We start from the raw sequence: 13,347 nt of genomic DNA, 5'->3' as shown, positions 1-13,347 counted from the left end.
TATCATCAATATTAATCAAGCAGGAGTAGGGTTTTACCTCCATCGAGAGGGCCCGAACCTGGGTAAAAACATCGTGTCCCTTCTCTTCTGTTACCATCCGCCTAGACGCACAGTTCGGGACCCCCTACCCGAGATCTGCCGGTTTTGACACTGACAGGTGGCATTATACAAATGTAATGTGCATATTTACCACCAAAGTAAAAAAATGCTTCTTACTCATCCCATTTTGGTTCTATTTGTTGAGTTCCACTATCATTCTGAACATGCCTTGAGTAATAATGGTTGATGATGCATTGGTTTTGCTAAAAATTCATATGTGATAATAAGTGTTGAACTAGCAGTGCTTGTATGTTTATTTCCAGCAGTTAGTCTACTTTTTATAAGGATTTCTACCCCAACGCATGCATTTGTTGGGATCATGGAAAAGTGAAGGCGACAACATATGATTGACTTTATGTTGGTGGTGCTTTAATTTTTTTCCATTATTTGCATCTACAATGTTTTGTGTCCCCTCAACAATTGCATATACTATGTAATGGCAATCCCATCTTCATCATCTATTGTCCCCGGTTTCCTCAAAGAAAGGGCTATTCATGATTGTCTTGGGCGGGCTTTCGAGTACCTTCATCAATGTAAAACCTCAGGGGAGGAAGTGGTGGTTCTTAAGTCTGATTTTGAGAAGGCCTTTGACACGATTGAGCACAAGACCATTTTACAAATCCTAAGGGCAAAAGGTTTTGGCCAGAAATGGATTGGCTGGATACATGCATAGCTAAGTTATGTTTCTTCCTTTGTGATGCTTAATGGGGTGCCTGGGAAAAGGTTTAACTGCAGAAGTATGTTGGGGAACGCGGTAATTTCAAAATTTTCCTACGATCACGCAAGATCTATCTAGGTGATGCATAGCAAAGAGAGGGGAGTGTGTCCATGTACCCTCATAGACCAAGAGCGGAAGCGTTTCAATAACGCAATTGATGTAGTCGAACTTCTTCGCGATCCAACCGATCAAGTACCGAACGTACGGCACCTCCGCGTTCAGCACACGTTCAGCTCGATGACATCCCTCGTACTCTTGATCCAGTTGAGGCCGAGTGAGAGTTCCGTCAGCACGACGACGTGGCAACGATGATGATGAAGTTACCGGCGCAGGGCTTCGCCTAAGCACTACGACAATATGACTGAGGTGTGTAACTGTGGAGGGGGGCACCACACACGGCTAAGACAAATCTTAGAGTGCCTTTGGGGTACCCCCTGCCTATGTATATGAAGGAGGGAGGAAGAGGAGGCCGGCCTAGAGGGGCGCGCCAAAAGGGGGGAGTCCTACTTGGACTCCCGGTCCAAGTAGGATTCGCCCCCCCTTTCCTATTCCAACTAGGAGAAGGAAGGGAAGGAGGAAGAGGGGAGAAGGAAGGAGGGGGGGCACTGCCCCCCTAGTCCAATTCGGACCATCCCATGGGGGGGGGGGCGCGCGGCCACCCCTTGAGGCCCTCCTCTCCTTTCCCGTATGGCCCATTAAGGCCCACTACTTCCCCCGGTGAATTCCAGTAACTCTCCGGTACTCCAAAAAACCCGAATCTCTCGGAACCTTTCCGATGTCCGGATATAGCCTTCCAATATATCGATCTTTATGTCTCAACCATTTCGAGACTCCTCATCACGTCTGTGATCTCATCCGGGACTCCAAACAAACTTCAGTCATCAAATCACATAACTCATAATACAAATCGTCATCGAAGGTTAAGCGTGCGAACCCTACGGGTTCGAGAACTATGTAGACATGACCGAGACATATCTCCGGTCAATAACCAATAGCGGAACTTGGATGCTCATATTGTCTCCCACATATTCTACGAAGATCTTTATCGGTCAAACCGCATAACAACATACGTTGTTCCCTTTGTCATTGGTATGTTACTTGCCCGAGATTCGATCATCGGTATCATCATACCTAGTTCAATCTCGTTACTGGCAAGTCTCTTTACTCGCTCAATAATGCATCATCCTGCAACTAAATCATTAGTCACATTGCTTGTAAGGCTTATAGTGATGTGCATTACCGAGAGGGCCCAGAGATACCTCTCCGATACACGAAGTGACAAATCCTAATATCGATCTATGCCAACCCAACAAACACCTTTGGAGACACATGTAGAGCATCTTTATAATCACCCAGTTACATTGTGACGTTTGATAGCACACAAGGTCCTCAGGTATTCGGGAGTTGCATAATCTCATAGTTTGAGGAACATGTATAAGTCATGAAGAAAGCAGTAGCAATGAAACTATAATGATCATAATGCTAAGCTAATGAATGGGTCTTGTCCATCACATCATTCTCCTAATGATGTGATCTCGTTCATCAAATGACAACACATGTCTATGGTTAGGAAACATAACCATCTTTGATAAACGAGCTAGTCAAGTAGAGGCATACCAGGGACACTTTGCTTTGTCTATGTATTCACACATGGTACTAAGTTTCTGGTTAATACAATTCTAGCATGAATAATAAACATTTATCATGAAATAAGGAAATAAATAATAACTTTATTATGCCTCTAGGGCATATTTCCTTCAGTTCCCACTTGCAACTAGAGTCAATAATCTAGTTCACCATCACAGATGTGATTAACACCCAAAGAGTACTAAGGGATCATGTGATCATGCTTTTGCCCTTATGACGAGAAGTTTTAGGTCAGACAGTTCTGTCACATTTCAGCAGTCGTATGTATTTTGCAAATATTCTACGTCTAGCAACGCTCTGGCATAGAGCTACCTCTAGCTAGTTGCTCGCCACTTTCAATATGTATTCCAGATTGAGACTTAGAGTTCATCTGGATCGGTGTAAAAGCTTGCATCGGACTTACTCTTTACGACGAACCTCTTTATCACCCCCATCACTGAGAAACGTTTCCTTAGTCCTCACTAAGGATAATTTTGAGCGCTGTCCAGTGATCTACTCTTAGATCACTATTGTACCCCCTTGCCAAACTCATGGAAAGGTACACAATAGGTCTGGTACACAACACAACATACTTTATAGAACCTATGACTATGGCATAGGGAATGACTTTCATTCTCTTTCTATCTTCTCCCGTGGTCGGGCTTTGAGTCTTATTCAAGTTTACACCTTGTAACCCAGGCAAGAACCCTTTCTTTGACTGATCCTTTTTGAACTTCTTCAAAACTTTATCAAGGTATGTTCTTTTGTGAAAGTCCAATTAAGCATCTTGATCTATCTCTAAGATCTTGATGCCCAATATGTAAGCAGCTTCACCGAGGTCTTTTATTGAAAAACTCTTATTCAAGTATCTTTATGTTATCCAGAAATTCTATATCATTTCCAATCAACAATATGTCATCCACATATAATATTAGAAATGCTACTGAGCTCCCACTCACTTTCTTGTAAATACAAGCTTCTCCAAAAGTCTGTATAAAACCATATGCTTTGATCACACTATCAAAGTGTTTATTCCAACTCCGAGAGGCTTGCACCAGTCCATAAATGGATCGCTGGAGCTTGCACACTTTGTTAGCACCTTTTGGATCAACAAAACCTTCTGGTTGTATCATATACAACTCTTCTTCTAGAAATCTATTCAGGAATGCAGTTTTGACATCCATCTGCCAAATTTCATAATCATAAAATGCGCCAATTGCTAACATGATTTGGACAGACTTAAGCATCGCTATGGTTGAGAAAGTCTCATCGTAGTCAACTCCTTGAACTTGTCGAAAACCTTTCACAACAAGTCGAGCTTTGTAGATAGTAACACTACTATCATCGTCCATCTTCCTCCAGAAGATCCATTTATTTTCTATGGCTTGCCGATCATCGAGCAAGTCCACCAAAGTCCACACTTTGTTCTCATACATGGATCCCATCTCAGATTTCATGGCCTCAAGCCATTTCACGGAATCTGGGCTCATCATCGCTTCCTCATAGTTTGTAGGTTCGTCATGGTCTAGTAACATGACATCCAGAATAGGATTACCGTACCACTCTGATGCGAACCGTACTCTAGAAGACCTACGAGGTTCTGTAGTAACTTATCCGAAGTTTCATGATCATCATTGTTAGCTTCCTCACTAATTGGTGTTGGAATCACCGGAACTGATTTCTGTGATGAACTACTTTCCAATTCGGGAGAAGGTACAATTACCTCATCAAGTTCTACTTTCCTCCCACCCACTTCTTTCAAGAGAAACTCCTTCTCTAGAAAGGATCCATTTTTAGCAATGAATATCTTCCTTCGTATCTGTGATAGAAGGTGTACCCAACAGTTTCCTTTTGGGTATCCTATGAAGACGCACTTCTCCGATTTGGGTTCGAGCTTATCAGGTTGAAGCTTTTTCACATAAGCATTGCAGCCCCAAACTTTAAGAAGCGACAACTTTGGTTTCTTGCCAAACCACAGTTTATAAAGTGTCGTCTCAATGGATTACGATGGTGCCCTATTTAAAGTGAATGCAGCTATATCTAATGCTTAACCCCAAAATGATAGTGGTAAATCGGTAAGAGACATCATAGATCGCACCATATCCAATAAAGTGTGGTTACGACATTCCGACACACCATTATGCTGTGGTGTTCTAGGTGGCGTGAGCTGTGAAACTATTCCACATTGTTTTATATAAAGGCCAAACTCATAGCTCAAATATTCTCCTCCATGATCAGATCATAGAAACTTTATTTTCTTGTTACGATGATTCTCCACTTCACTCTGAAATTATCTGAACTTTTCAAATGTTTCAGACTTGTGTTTCATTAAATAGATATACCCATATCTGCTCAAATCATCTGTGAAGGTCAGAAAATAATGATACCGCCACGAGCATCAACACTCATTGGACCGCATACATCAGTATGTATTGTTTTCATTAAGTCACTAGCTCGTTCCATTGTTCCGGAGAACGGAGTTTTAGTCATCTTGCCCATAAGGCACGGTTTGCAAGCATCAAAATGATTCATAATCAAGTGATTCCAAAAGTCCATCCTTATGGAGTTTCTTCATGCACTTTACACCGATATGACCCAAACGGCAGTGCTACAAATATGTTGCACTATCATTATCAACTTTGCATCTTTTGGCATCAATATTATGTGTATCACTACGATCAAGATTCAATAAACCATCAACATTGGGTGTATGACCATAGAAGGTTTTATTCATGTAAATAGAATGACACTTTATTCTTTGTTTTAGATGAATAATCGTATTGCAATAAACATGATCTAATCATACTTATGCTCAATGCAAACACTAAATAACATTTATTTAGGCTCAACACTAATCCTGAAAGTATAGGGAGTGTGCGGTGATGATCATATTAATCTTGGAACCACTTCAAACACACATCATCACTTTACCGTCAACTAGTCTCTATTTATTCTGTAACTCCTGTTTCGAGTTACTAATCTTACCAATCGAACAAGTATCAAATACCCAGGGGTTACTATAAACACTAGTAAGGTACACATTAATAACATGTATATCAAATGTACCCTTGTTCACTTTTGCCATCCTTCTTATCCACCAATTATTCAGGGCATTTCCACTTCCAGTGACCATTTCCTTTAGTAGAAGCACTCAATTTCAGGCTTTGGTCCAGCTTTTGGCTTCTTCACGGGAGTGACAACTTGCTTGCCATTCTTCTTGAAGTTTTGTTTCTTTCCCTTTGCCCTTTTCTTGAAACTAGTGGTCTTGTAAATCATCAACACTTGATGCTATTTCTTGATTTCTACCTTCATCGATTTTAGCATCATGAAGAGCTCGGGAATCGTTTTCGTCATCCCTTGCATACTATAGTTCATCACGAAGTTCCAGTAACTTTGTGATGGTGACTAGAGAACTTTGTCAATCACTATCTCATCTGGAAGATTAACTCCCGCTTGATTCAAGTGATTGTAGTACCCAGACATTCTGAGCACATGCTCACTAGTTGAGCAATTCTCCTTCATCGTTTAGGCAAAGTACTTGTTAGAGGTCTCATACCTCTTGACATGGGCATGAGTCTGAAATACCAATTTCAGCTCTTGGAACATCTCATATGCTCTGTGACGTTTCAAAAAAATGTTTTTGAAGTCCCGGTTCTAAGCCGTAAAGCATGGTGCACTAAACAATCAAGTAGTCATCATATTGAGCTAGCCAAACATTCATAATGTCTGCATCTGCTCCTGCAATAGGTCTGTCATCTAGCGGTGCATCAAGGACATAATTCTTCTGTGCAGCAATGAGGATAAACCTCAGATCACGGACTCAGTCCGCATCATTGCTACTATCATCTTTCAACTTAGTTTTATCTAGGAACATATAAAAACATAGGGAAGCTACAACGCGAGCTATTGATCTACAACATAATTTGCAAAATACTGTCAGGACTAAGTTCATTATAAATTAAAGTTCAATTAATCATATTACTTAAGAACTCCCACTTAGATAGACATCCCTCTAATCATCTAAGTGATCACGTGATCCAAATCAACTAAACCATGTTCGATCATCACGTGAGATGGAGTAGTTTTCAATGGTAAACATCACTATGTTGATCATATCTACTATATGATTCACGCTTGACCTTTTGGTCTCCAGTGTTCCGAGGCCATATCTGCATATGCTAGGCTCGTCAAGTTTAATCCGAGTATTCTGCGTGTGCAAAAGTGTCTTGCACCCGTTGTATGTGAACGTAGAGCTTATCACACCCGATCATCACGTGGTGTCTCGGCACGAGGAACTGTCGCAACGGTGCATACTCATGGAGAACACTTATACCTTGAAATTTAGTAAGGGATCATCTTATAATGCTACCGCCGTACTAAGCAAAATAAGATGTATAAAAGATAAACATCACATGCAATCAAAATATGTGACATGATATGGCCATAATCATCTTGTGCTTATGATCTCCATCTCCAAAGTACTATCATGATCTCCATCGTCACCAGCATGACACCATATGATCTCCATCATCTTGATCTCTATCAACGTGTCATCACATGGTCGTCTCGTCAACTATTGCTTTTGCAAGTATTTGTTGGGGAACGTTGCAGAAAATAAAAAAAATTCTACGGTTTCACCAAGATCAATCTATGAGTTCATCTAGCAACGAGAGAGAGGAGTGCATCTACATACCCTTGTAGATCGAGCAGAAGCGTTCAAGAGAACGGGGTTGAGGGAGTCATACTCGTCGTGATCCAAATCACCGGAGACCCTAGCGCCGAACGGACGGCACCTCCGCGTTCAACACACGTACGGTCAGCGTGACGTCTCCTCCTTCTTGATCCATCAAGGGGGAAGGAGAGGTTGATGAAGATCTAGTAGCATGACGGCATGGTGGTGGATGCAGCAGGGATCCCGGCAGGGCTTCACCAAGCGTCTGCGGGAGGGAGAGGTGTAGCAAGGGGGGAGGGAGGCACCATGTGCAAGAGTGCGGCTGCCCTCCCTCCCTCCTCTTTATATAGGGTCCCCCGGGGGGGCGCCGGCCCTAGGAGATTGAATCTCCAAGGGGGGGGGGGGCGGCGGCCAAGGGGGGTGCCTTGCCCCCCAAGGCAAGTGGAGGCGCCCCCTCCCCTGGGTTCCCAACCCTAGGCGCAGGGGGGCCAAGGGGGGGTGCACCAGCCCACCAGGGGCTGGTTCCCCTCCCACTTCAGCCCATGGGCCCTCCGGGATAGGTGGCCCCACCTGGTGGACCCCCGGGACCCTTCCGGTGGTCCCGGTACAATACCGGTGACCCTCGAAACTTTCCCGATGGTCGAAACTCGACTTCCCATATATAATTCTTTACCTCCGGACCATTCGAAACTCCTCGTGACATCCGGGATCTCATCCGGGACTCCGAACAACTTTCGGTTTGCTGCATACTAATATCTCTACAACCCTAGCGTCACCGAACCTTAAGTGTGTAGACCCTACGGGTTCGGGAGACACGTAGACATGACCGAGACGGCTCTCTGGCCAATAACCAACATCGGGATCTGGATACCCATGTTGGCTCCCACATGCTCCTCGATGATCTCATCGGATGAACCACGATGTCGAGGATTCAAGCAACCCCGTATACAATTCCCTTTGTCAATCGGTATGTTACTTGCCCGAGATTCTATCGTTGTATCCCAATACCTTGTTCAATCTCGTTACCGGTAAGTCACTTTACTCGTACCGTAATGCATGATCCCGTGACCAGACACTTGGTCACTTTGAGCTCATTATGATGATGCATTGCCGAGTGGGCCCAGAGATACCTCTCCGTCATATGGAGTGACAAATCCCAATCTCGATCCGTGTCAACCCAACAGACACTTTCGGAGATACCCGTAGTATACCTTTATAGTCACCTAGTTACGTTGTGATGTTTGGTACACCCAAAGCACTCCTACGGTATCCGGGAGTTACACGATCTCATGGTCTAAGGAAAAGATACTTGACATTGGAAAAGCTCTAGCAAACGAACTACACGATCTTGTGCTATGCTTAGGATTGGGTCTTGTCCATCACATCATTCTCCTAATGATGTGATCTCGTTATCAATGACATCCAATGTCCATCATCGGGAAACCATGACTATCCGTTGATCAATGAGCTAGTCAACTAGAGGCTCACTAGGGACATGTTGTGGTCTATGTATTCACACGTGTATTACAATTTCCGGATAATACAATTATATCATGAATAAAAGACAATTATCATGAACAAGGAAATATAATAATAATCCTTTTATTATTGCCTCTAGGGCATATTTCCAACACTATTGCTATCGCATAGCGATAAAGTAAAGCAATTATATGGCGCTTGCATCTTATGCAATAAAGAGACAACCATAAGGCTCTTGCCAGTTGCCGATAACTTTAACAAAACATGACCATCTCATACAACAAATTATATCTCATCACGTCTTGACCATATCACATCACAACATGCCCTGCAAAAACAAGTTAGACGTCTCTACTTTGTTGTTGCAAGTTTTACGTGGCTGCTACAGGCTTCTAGCAAGAACCATTCTTACCTACGCATCAAAACCACAACGATTTTTCGTCAAGTGTACTGTTTTAACCTTCAACAAGGATCGGGCGTAGCCACACTAGATTCAACTAAAGTTGGAGAAACAGACACTCACCAGCCACCTATGTGCAAAGTACGTCGGTAGAACCAATCTCGCGTAAGCTTACGCGTAATGTTGATCTGAGTCGCTTCATCAAACAATACCGCCGAATCAAAGTATGACATGCTGGTAAGCAGTATGATTATTATGTTGGAAATATGCCCTAGAGGCAATAATAAAATGGTTATCATTATATTTCCTTGTTCATGATAATTGTCTATTGTTCATGCTATAATTGTATTAACTGGAAACCGTAATACATGTGTGAATACATAGACCACAACATGTCCCTAGTGAGCCTCTAGTTGACTAGCTTGTTGATCAATAGATGGTTATGGTTTCCTGACCATGAACATAGGATGTCATTGATAACGAGATCACATCATTAGGAGAATGATGTGATGGACAAGACCCAATCCTAAGCATAGCACAAGATCGTGTAGTTCGTTTGCTAAAAGCTTTTCTAATGTCAAGTATCATTTCCTTAGACCATGAGATTGTGCAACTCCCGGATACCGTAGGAATGCTTTGGGTGTGCCAAGCGTCACAATGTAACTGGGTGGCTATAAAGGTGCACTGCGGGTATCTCCGAAAGTGTTTGTTGGGTTGGCACGAATTGAGACTGGGATTTGTCACTCCGTGTGACGGAGAGGTATCTCTGGGCCCACTCGGTAATGCATCATCATAATGAGCTCAATGTGACTAAGTAGTTAGTCACGGGATCATGCATTACGGAACGAGTAAAGTGACTTGCCGGTAACGAGATTGAACGAGGTATTGAGATACCAACGATCGAATCTCGGGCAAGTAACGTACCGATTGACAAAGGGAATTGTATACGGGATTGCTTGAATCCCCGACATCGTGGTTCATTCAATGAGATCATCGTGGAATATGTGGGAGCCAACATGGGTATCCAGATCCCGCCATTGGTTATTGGCCGGAGAACGTCTTGGTCATGTCTGCATGGTTCCTGAACCCATAGGGTCTACACACTTAAGGTTCGGTGACGCTAGAGTTGTTATGGGAAATAGTATGTGGTTACCGAAGGTTGTTTGGAGTCCCGGATGAGATCCCAGACGTGATGAGGAACTCCGAAATGGTCCGGAGGTGAAGATCTATATATTGGACGAAGGGTATTGGAGTCCGGAATAGTTTCGGGGGTACCGGGTGACGACCAGCATGTCCGAAAGGGGTTTCGAAGGCCCCGACAAGCGTCGGGGGGCCTTATGGGCCAAGGGGAGGGGGCACATCAGCCCACTAAGGGGCTGAGCGCCCCTCCTACCCCATCTCACGTAACCTGGAGAGGTGGGGGCACCACCCCTAGGGCAGCCGCCCCTCCCGGCTTGGGGGGCAAGTTTCCTAGGGGGTGGGGGCACCCAAACCCATCTAGGGTTTCCCCTGGCCACCCCCCTCCTGTAGATCCATCTAGAGGGGCCGGCCCCCTCTCCCCTTCCCCCTATATATAGTGAGGGGGTGGGAGGGCAGCCACACCTTTCCCCTGGCGCAGCCCCTCCCTCCTCATACATCTCCTCCTCCTCCGTAGTGCTTGGTGAAGCCCTGTTGGAGAACCACGAGCTCCACCACCACCACGCCGTCGTGCTGTCAGAGTTCTCCCTCAACTTCTCCTCTCCCCTTGCTGGATCAAGAAGGAGGAGACGTCCCCGGGCTATACGTGTGTTGAACGCGGAGGCACCGTCCGTTCGGTGCTAGATCGGATCTTCCACAATTTGGATCGCCGCGAGTACAACTCCATCAACCGCGTTCTAGTAACGCTTCCGCTTAGCGATCTTCAAAGGTATGAAGATGCACATTCTCTGTCTCTCTCTCTCTCTCGTTGCTAGTATCTCCTAGATTGATCTTGGTGACACGTAGGAAAATTTTGAATTATTGCTACGTTCCCCAACAGTGGCATCATGAGCTTAGGTCTATGCGTAGATTCTATGCACGAGTAGAACACAAGTAGTTGTGGGTGTTGGTTTGTTCAATATGCTTACCGTTACTAGTCTTATCTTGATTTGGCGGTATTGTGGGATGAAGCGGCCCGGACCGACCTTACACGAACGCTTTCGTGAGACAGGTTCCACCGACTGGCATGCACTAGTTGCATAAGGTGGCTAGCGAGTGTCTGTATCTCCCACTTTAGTCGGATTGGATTCGATGAAAAGGGTCCTTATGAAGGGTAAATAGCAATTGGCATATCACGTTGTGGTTTTGGCGTAGGTAAGAAACATTCTTGCTAGAAACCTATAGCAGCCACGTAAAAACTTGCAACAACAATTAGAGGACGTCTAACTTGTTTTTGCAGCATATGCCATGTGATGTGATATGGCCAAAAGGATGTGATGAATGATATATATGTGATGTATGAGATTGATCACGTTCTTGTAATAGGAATCACGACTTGCATGTCGATGAGTATGACAACCGACAGGAGCCATAGGAGTTGTCTTAATTTATTGTATGACCCGCATGTCATTGAATAACGCCATGTAATTACTTTAATTTATTGCTAAACCGTTAGCCATAGTAGTAGAAGTAATAGTTGGCGAGACAACTTCATGAACACACGATGATGGAGATCATGGTGTCATGCTGGTGACGATGATGATCATGGCGCCCCGAAGATGGAGATCAAAAGGAGCAAAATGATATTGGCCATATCATGTCACTATTTGATTGCATGAGATGTTTATCATGTTTTTGCATCTTATTTGCTTAGAACGACGGTAGCATAAACAAGATGATCCCTCATAAAATTTCAAGAAAGTGTTCCCCCTAACTATGCACCATTGCGAAGGTTTGTTGTGTCGAAGCACCACGTGATGATCGGGTGTGATAGATTCTAACGTTCGCATACAATAGGTGTAACCCAGATTTACACATGCAAAACACTTAGGTTGACTTGACGAGCCTAGCATGTACAGACATGGCCTCGGAACACAAGAGACCGAAAGGTCAAACATGAGTCGTATAGCAGATGCGATCAACATGAAGATGTTCACCAATGATGACTAGTCCGTCTCACGTGATGATCAGACACGGCCTAGTTGACTCGGATCATGTATCACTTAGATGACTAGAGGGATGTCTATCTAAGTGGAAGTTCATTAAATAATCAGATGAACTTAATTATCATGAACATAGTCAAAAGGTCTTTGCAAATTATGTCATAGAATACACTTTAGTTCTACTGTTTTAAGATATGTTCCTAGAGAAAATTTAGTTGAAAGCTGACAGTAGCAATTATGCGGACTGGGTCCGTATACTGAGGATTGTCCTCATTGCTGCATAGAAGGCTTATGTCCTTAATGCACCGCTCGGTGTGCTGAACCTCAAGCGTCGTTTGTGGATGTTGCGAACATCTGACATACACGTTTTGATGACTACGTGATAGTTCAGTGCATAATATTAAACGATTTAGAATTGAGGTACCAAAGACATTTTTGAAATGTCGCAGAACATATGAGATGTTCCAAGAGATGAAATTAGGATTTTAGGCTCGTGCCCACGTCAAGAGGTATGAGACCTCCGACAAGTTTCTTAACCTGCAAACTAAGGGAGAAAAGCTCAATCATTGAGCATGTGCTCAGATTGTTTGAGTACTACAATCACTTGAATCGAGTGGGAGTTAATCTTCCAGATGAGATAGTGATGGTTCTCCATAGTCACTGCCACCAAGCTATTAGAGCTTCGTGATGAACTATAACATATCAGGGATAGACATGATGATCCTTGAGTAATTCGCGATGTTTGACACCGCGAAAGTAGAAATCGAGTAGGAGCATCAATTGTTGATGGTTAGTAAAACCACTAGTTTCAAGAAGGGCAAGGGCAAGAAGGGATACTTCATGAAACGACAAATCAGTTGTTGCTCTAGTGAAGAAACCCAGGGTTGAACCCAAACCCGAGACTAAGTGCTTCTGTAATGAGGGAACGGTCACTGAAGTAGAACTACCCTAGATACTTGGTGGATGAGAAGGCTGGCAAGGTTGGCAGAAGTATATTGGATATACATTGTATTAAATGTGTACTTTACTAGTACTCCTAGTAGCACCAGGGTATTAAGATACCGGTTCGGTTGCTAAGTGTTAGTAACTCGAAATAAAAGAGCTACAGAATAAACAAAGACTAGCTAAAGGTGAGATGATGATGTGTGTTGGAAGTGTTTCCAAGGTTGATGTGATCAAGCATCGCCTGCTCCCTCTACCATCGAGATTGGTGTTAAACCTAAATAATTGTTAT

The sequence above is a fragment of the Triticum aestivum genome, chromosome 1B, assembly GCF_018294505.1.
Source record: "Triticum aestivum cultivar Chinese Spring chromosome 1B, IWGSC CS RefSeq v2.1, whole genome shotgun sequence".
Classification (NCBI taxonomy): domain Eukaryota; kingdom Viridiplantae; phylum Streptophyta; class Magnoliopsida; order Poales; family Poaceae; genus Triticum; species Triticum aestivum.
This window is presented reverse-complemented; position numbering follows the sequence as displayed.